Here is a 7,996-nt window from a genome sequence, read left to right on the forward strand (position 1 = left end):
TTCATCACGAAGCTCTTGTAGCTTGGTGGCAGTGATTGAAGAACTCTGTCAATGACACTATCATCAGGAAGATTAACTCCCAGTTGAGTCAAGTGATTATGATACCCAGACATTTTGAGTATATGTTCACTGACAGAAGTATTCTCCTCCATCTTGCAGCTATAGAATTTATTGGAGACTTCATATCTCTCAATCCGGGCATTTGCTTGAAATATTAATTTCAACTCCTGGAACATCTCATATGCTCCATGACGTTCAAAACATCGTTGAAGTCCCGATTCTAAGCCGTAAAGCATGGCACACTGAACTATCGAGTAGTCATCAGCTTTGCTCTGCCAGACGTTCATAACATCTGGTGTTGCTCCAGCAGCAGGCCTGGCACCTAGCGGTGCTTCCAGGACGTAATTCTTCTGTGCAGCAATGAGGATAATCCTCAAGTTACGGACCCAGTCCGTGTAATTGCTACCATCATCTTTCAACTTTGCTTTCTCAAGGAACGCATTAAAATTTAACGGAACAACAGCACGGGCCATCTATCTACAATCAAACATAGACAAGCAAGATACTGTCAGGTACTAAGTTCATGATAAATTTAAGTTCAATTAATCATATTACTTAAGAACTCCCACTTAGAAAGACATCCCTCTAATCTTCTAAGTGATCACGTGATCCAAATCAACTAAACCATAACCGATCATCACGTGAAATGGAGTAGCTTTCAATGGTGAACATCAATATGTTGATCATATCTACTATATGATTCACGCTCGACCTTTCGGTCTCAGTGTTCCGAGGCCATATCTGCATATGCTAGGCTCGTCAAGTTTAACCTGAGTATTCTGCGTGTGCAAAACTGGCTTGCACCCGTTGTAGATGCACGCAGAGCTTATCACACCCGATCATCACGTGGTGTCTGGGCACGACGAACTTTGGCAACGGTGCATACTCAGGGAGAACACTTTTATCTTGAAATTTAGTGAGAGATCATCTTATAATGCTACCGTCAATCAAAGCAAGATAAGATGCATAAAAGATAAACATCACATGCAATCAATATAAGTGATATGATATGGCCATCATCATCTTGTGCTTGTGATCTTCATCTCCGAAGCACCGTCATGATCACCATCGTCACCGGCGCGATGCCTTGATCACCATCGTAGCGTCGTTGTCGTCTCGCCAATCTTATGCTTCCACGACTATCGCTACCGCTTAGTGATAAAGTAAAGCATTATAGCGCAATTGCATTGCATACAATAAAGCGACAACCATATGGCTCGTGCCAGTTGCCGATAACTCGGTTACAAAACATGAACATCTCATACAATAAAATTTAGCATCATGTCTTGACCATATCAAATCACAACATGCCCTGCAAAAACAAGTTAGACGTCCTCTACTTTGTTGTTGCAAGTTTTACGTGGCTGCTACGGGCTTAGCAAGAACCGTTCTTACCTACGCATCAAAACCACAATGATAGTTTGTCAAGTTGGTGTTGTTTTAACCTTCGCAAGGACCGGGCGTAGCCACACTTGGTTCAACTAAAGTTGGAGAAACTGACATCCGCCAGCCACATGTGTGCAAAGCACGTCGGTAGAACCAGTCTCGCGTAAGCGTACGCGTAATGTCGGTCTGGGCCGCTTCATCCAACAATACCGCCGAACCAAAGTATGACATCCTGATAAGCAGTATGACTTATATCGCCCACAACTCACTTGTGTTCTACTCGTGCACAACATCAACGCATAAAACCTAGGCTCGGATGCCACTGTTGGGGAACGTAGTAATTTCAAAAAAAATCCTACGCACACGCGAGATCATGGTGATGCATAGCAGCGAGAGGGGAGAGTGTTGTCCATGTACCCTCGTAGACTGAAAGCGGAAGCGTTAGCACAACGCGGTTGATGTAGTCGTACGTCTTCACGATCCGACCGATCCAAGTACCGAACGCACGGCACCTCCGAGTTCAGCACACGTTCAGCTCGATGACGTCCTGCGAACTCCGATCCAGCAGAGCTTCACGGGAGAGTTCCGTTAGCACGACGGCGTGGTGATGGTGATGATGTTGCTACCGACGCAGGGCTTCGCCTAAGCACTGCTACGATATGACCGAGGTGGAATATGGTGGAGGGGGGCACCGCACACGGCTGGGAGAGATCAACTGATCAACTTGTGTGTCTAGAGGTGCCCCCTGCCCCTGTATATAAAGGAGCAAGGGGGGAGGCCGGCCGGCCCTCTATGGGCGCGCCAGGAGGAGGAGTCCTCCTCCTAGTCGGAGTAGGACTCCCCTTTCCTACTCCTACTAGGAGGAGGAAAGGAAGGAGGAGAAGGAGAAGGAAGGAGGAGAAGGAGAAGGAGGAAAAGGAGGAAAGGGGGGCCGAACCCCTAGTCCAATTCGGTTTGGGCTAGGGGGCGCGCGCCCTACCTCCTCTCTTCCACCACTTGGCCCATGAGGCCCATTACTTCTTCCCCATATTCCCGTAACTCCCCGGTACCCCCAAAAATACCCGAATCACTCGGAACCTTTCCGATGTCCGAATATAGTCGTCCAATATATCAATCTTTACGTCTTGACCATTTTGAGACTTCTCGTCATGTCCCCGATCTCATCCGGGACTCCGAACTACCTTTGGTACATCAAATCACATAAACTTTAAGCGTGCTGACCCTACGGGTTCGAGAACTATGTAGACATGACCGAGACATGTCTCCGGTCAATAACCAATAGCGGAACTTGGATGCTCATATTGGCTCCCACATATTCTACGAAGATCTTTATCGTTCAGACCGCATAACAACATATGTTGTTCCCTTTGTCATCGGTATGTTACTTGCCCGAGATTCGATCGTCGGTATCTCAATACGTAGTTCAATCTCGTTACCGGCAAGTCTCTTTACTCGTTCCGTAATACATCATCCCGCAACTAAATTATTAGTTGCAATGCTTGCAAGGCTTAAGTGATGTGCATTACCGAGAGGGCCCAGAGATACCTCTCCGACAATCGGAGTGACAAATCCTAATCTCGAAATACGCCAACCCAACAAGTACCTTCGGAGACACCTGTAGAGCACCTTTATAATCACCCAGTTACGTTGTGACATTTGGTAGCACACAAAGTTTTCCTCCGGTAAACGGGAGTTGCATAATCTCATAGTCATAGGAACATGTATAAGTTATGAAGAAAGCAATAGCAACAAACTAAACGATCAAGTGCTAAGCTAATGGAATGGGTCAAGTCAATCACATCATTCTCCTAATGATGTGATCCCGTTAATCAAATGACAACTCATGTCTATGGTTAGGAAACATAACCATCTTTGATCAACGAGCTAGTCAAGTAGAGGCATACTAGTGACACTCTGTTTGTCTATGTATTCACACATGTATAATGTTTCCGGTTAATACAATTCTAGCATGAATAATAAACATTTATCATGATATAAGGAAATAAATAATAACTTTATTATTGCCTCTAGGGAATATTTCCTTCAGAGTGGACGTGTCCGGTGCGGACGGACATGTCCCGTGGCGCGGAGGGAGTTGGATCTAGGGTTAGACTGCGCGAAATTTCGGAGGAGAGCACATATTTATAGGTAGAGGGAGTTAGGAGAGTCCAAATGAGGTGCGGATTTCAGCCACATGATCGTGATCGAACGACCGAGATGATGGAGGGGGTTTAGGTGGGTTTTGGGCCACTTTGGAGGGGTGTTGGGCTGTAACACACACGAGGCCTTTCCGGTCCCTCGGTTAACTGTTGGGGTATCAAACGAAGTCCAAATGGCATGAAACTTGACATGCGGTCTACCAGTAGTAAACCAAGGCCGCATGACAAGTCTCGGTCCAATCTGAGAACGTTTAACACCCGCACACGAAAAGAGGTAGAAAGGGACACCAGGTGACATAGGAGCGCCGGATTGCAAAACGGACAACGGGGAAAATGCTCGGATGCATGAGACGAACATGTATGCAAATGAAATGCACATGATGACATGATATGAAATGCATGACACGCAAGCAATGACAAGGCAACAGCAGCGAATAACTGGAGGACACCTGGCACATCAGTCTCGGGGCGTTACAGAGATCCATGTCAAGTCAAGACATACCAAGTACCCATCATAAACTCTCATCCCTTGCATTACATTATTCGCCATTCGCCTCTCATTTTCCTCTCCCCTACTCCTAAAACAATTTTCGAAAAGATTGGCCTTTTCTTCGCCCCTCTTCCGTTCGTCTTCTTCGCTTGCTTTTTGTGTGCTCGTGTATTTGATTGCCTGCTTTGTCGCAATGGCTCCACCAAAAATCATTGACCCTCACCTTAGGAGGTTGGACAAAATTGAAATTAATGTTAGAAGCTTCATGTATTTGCAATTTGAGCATAATAATTTCTTTAGAAACGAGCTCAAGGAGCAGAAAAGTTTTATGGACTACATGAATAAAGAAATTGATGATATGTCTAAGGAATTTTATGGCCTAAGATCTCGGTTTGCTCATCTTGAAAATTTATTGGGCCAAATTTCTGATAAGCAAGTGATACATCCATTTTGCATCATGCTTTTATATCGATATTTATTGCATTATGGACTGTTATTTCACTATATGTCACAATACGTATGGCTATTCTCTCTTATTTTACAAGGTTTACATAAGGAGGGAGAATGCTGGCAGCTGGAATTCTGGGCTGGAAAAGGAGCAAATATTAGAGACCTATTCTGCGCAACTCCAAAAGTCCTGAAACTCCACGAAACATCTTAAAATAAATAAATAAAAATCCTCGCCAAAGATGAAGGCTAGGGGGCCCACACCCTGCTCACGAAGGTGGGGGCGCGCCCCCCTCCTATGGCGCGCCCCCTATCTCGTGGGCCCCCTGGTGGGTCTCCGACGTCCATCTTCTGCTATATGAAGTCTTTCGATGAGAAAAAAATAAGAAGGAACTTTTTGGGATGAGACTCCGCCGCCACGAGGCGGAACCTTGGCGGAACCAATCTAGAGCTCCGGCAGAGCTGTTATGCCAGGTATACTTCCCTCCGGGAGGGGGAAATCATCACCATCGTCATCACCAATGCTCCTCTCATCGGGAGAGGGCAATCTGCATCAACATCTTCACCAGCACCATCTCATCTCCAAACCCTAGTTCATCTCTTCTATCCAATTCTTGTCTCAAAGTCCGGGATTGGTGCTAGTAGGTTGCTAGTAGTGTTGATTACTCCTTGTAGTTGATGCTAGTTGGTTTATTTGGTGGAAGATCATATGTTCAGATCCTATATGCATATTATTACCCCTCTGATTATGAACATGAATATGCTTTGTGAGTAATTACCTTTGTTCCTGAGGACAAGGGAGAAGTCTTGCTATTAGTAGTCATGTGAATTCGGTATTCGTTTGATATTTTGATAAGATGTATGTTGTCTAGCCTCTAGTGGTGTTATGTGAACGTCGACTACATAACACTTCACCATTATTTGGGCCTAGAGGAAGGCATTGGGAAGTAATAAGTAGATGATGGGTTGCTAGAGTGACAAAAGCTTAAACCCTAGTTTATGTGTTGCTTCGTAAGGGGCTGATTTGGATCCATATGTTTCATGCTATGGTTAGGTTTACCTTAATACTTTTGTTGTAGTTGCGGATGCTTGCAATAGAGGTTAATCATAAGTGGGATGCTTGTTCAAGTAAGAACAACACCCAAGCACCGGTCCACCCACATATCAAATTATCAAAGTATCGAACGCGAATCATATGAACGTGATGAAAACTAGCTTGACGATATTCCCATGTGTCCTCGGGAACGCTTTTCCTTATATAAGAGTTTGTTCCGGCTTGTCCTTTGCTACAAAAAGGATTGGGCCACCTTGCTGCACTTTATTTACTTTTGTTACTTGTTTCTCGTTACAATTTACCTTATCACAAAACTATCTGTTACCACTTATTTCAGTACTTGCAGAGAATACCTTGCTGAAAACCGCTTATCATTTCCTTCTGCTCCTCATTGGGTTCGACACTCTTACTTATCGAAAGGACTACGATAGATCCCTTATACTTGTGGGTCATCAAGATTCTTTTCTAGCGCCGTTGCCGGGGAGTGTAGCGCCTTTGGTAGGTGGAATTTGGTAAGGAAAAATTTATATAGTGTATCTTCACCCCGTCCAGTAGAGCAAAGAATTGCTCCTCAACCTACTGAACCTATTGAAAATGGAACTCCTTTTGAATTTCCTTCGGGTATGATGGAAAAACTGCTAGCTAACCCTTTTACAGGAGATGGAACAAAGCATCCTGATGAGCACTTAATATATGTGGATGAAGTTTGTGGATTATTTAAGCTTGCAGGTGTACCCGATGATGTTGCTAAGAAGAAGGTCTTCCCTTTATCTTTGAAGGGAGATGCATTGATATGGTATAGGCTATGTGATGATATGAGATCATGGAACTATAAAAGATTGAAATTGGAATTTCATCAAAAGTATTACCCTATGCATCTTGTTCATCATGATCGCAATTATATATATAATTTCTGGCCTCGCGAAGGAGAAAGCATCGCTCAAGCTTGGGGGAGGCTTAAATCAATGTTATATTCATGCCCCAATCATGAGCTCTCGAGAGAAATAATTATGCAAAGTTTTTATGCCCGGCTTTCTCATAATAATCAAACCATGCTCGATACTTCTTGTGTTGGCTCTTTTATGATGAAGACTATTGAATTCAGATGGAATTTATTGGATAGAATTAGACGCAACTCTGAAGATTGGGACCTCGACGAAGGTAAGGAGTCAGGTATGACACCTAAGTTTGATTGTGTTAAATCTTTTATGGATACCGATATTTTCCGTAAGTTTAGCACTAAATATGGACTTGACTCTGAGATAGTAGCTTCTTTCTGTGAATCTTTTGCTACTTATGTTGATCTCCCTAAGGAGAAGTGGTTTAAATATCATCCTCCCATAGAAGTAAAAGTAGTTACACCTATTAAAGTTGAAGAAAAGACTGTCACTTATAATGATCCTATTGTTCCTACTTCTTATGTTGAGAAACCACCTTTCCCTGTTAGAGTAAAGGATCATGCTAAAGCTTCAACTATTGTTCGTAAAAGCAATATTAGAACTTATACACCCCCTGAGCAAGTTAAAGTAGAACCTAATATTGCTATTGTTAAAGATCTCTTGTCTGATAATATTGATGGGCATGTTATTCAGTTCGAAGGTGAAACTGCTAGAATTGCTAAACCTTGTGCTAAAGATAAACACAGACCTGTGGTAGGCGTGCCTGTTATTTCTGTTAAAATAGGAGATCATTGTTATCATGGCTTATGTGATATGGGTGCGAGTGCTAGTGTTATACCACATACTTTATACGAAGAAATTAAGAATGAAATTGCACCTGCTGAGTTAGAAGGTATTGATGTCACAATTAAACTTGCCAATAGAGATACTATTTCACCAATTGGAATTGTTAGAGATGTTGAAGTCTTGTGTGGGAAAACTAAATATCCTGCTGATTTTCTTGTTCTTACTTCTCCGCAAGATAGCTTTTGTCCCATTATATTTGGTAGACCCTTCTTGAACACTGTTAATGCTAGGATAGATTGCGAAAATAATTTTGTTACTATTGGCTTGGATGATATGATTCATGAGTTTAATTTCTCTAAATTTAGTAAACAACATCATGAGGAAGAATTACCTAGTAAGGGTGAAATTATTGGTCTTGCTTCTATTGCCGTACCTCCTAGTGATCCTTTAGAACACTATTTGCTAGACCATGAAAATGATATGTTCATGAATGAAAGAAGGGAAATAGATGAAATATTCTTTAAACAGGAACCTATTCTGCAACACAACTTGCCTGTTGAAATTTTAGGGGATCCTCCTCCACCCAAGGGTGATCCCGTGTTTGAGCTTAAACCTTTTCCTGATAATCTTAAATATGCTTATCTTGATGAAAAGAAGATATATCCTGTTATTATTAGTGCTAACCTTTCAGAGCATGAAGAAGAAAGATTATTGA

Source organism: Triticum urartu, chromosome 5A (genome assembly GCF_056163025.1).
Source record: "Triticum urartu cultivar PI428250 chromosome 5A, HENAU_Tu73, whole genome shotgun sequence".
Classification (NCBI taxonomy): Eukaryota; Viridiplantae; Streptophyta; class Magnoliopsida; order Poales; family Poaceae; genus Triticum; species Triticum urartu.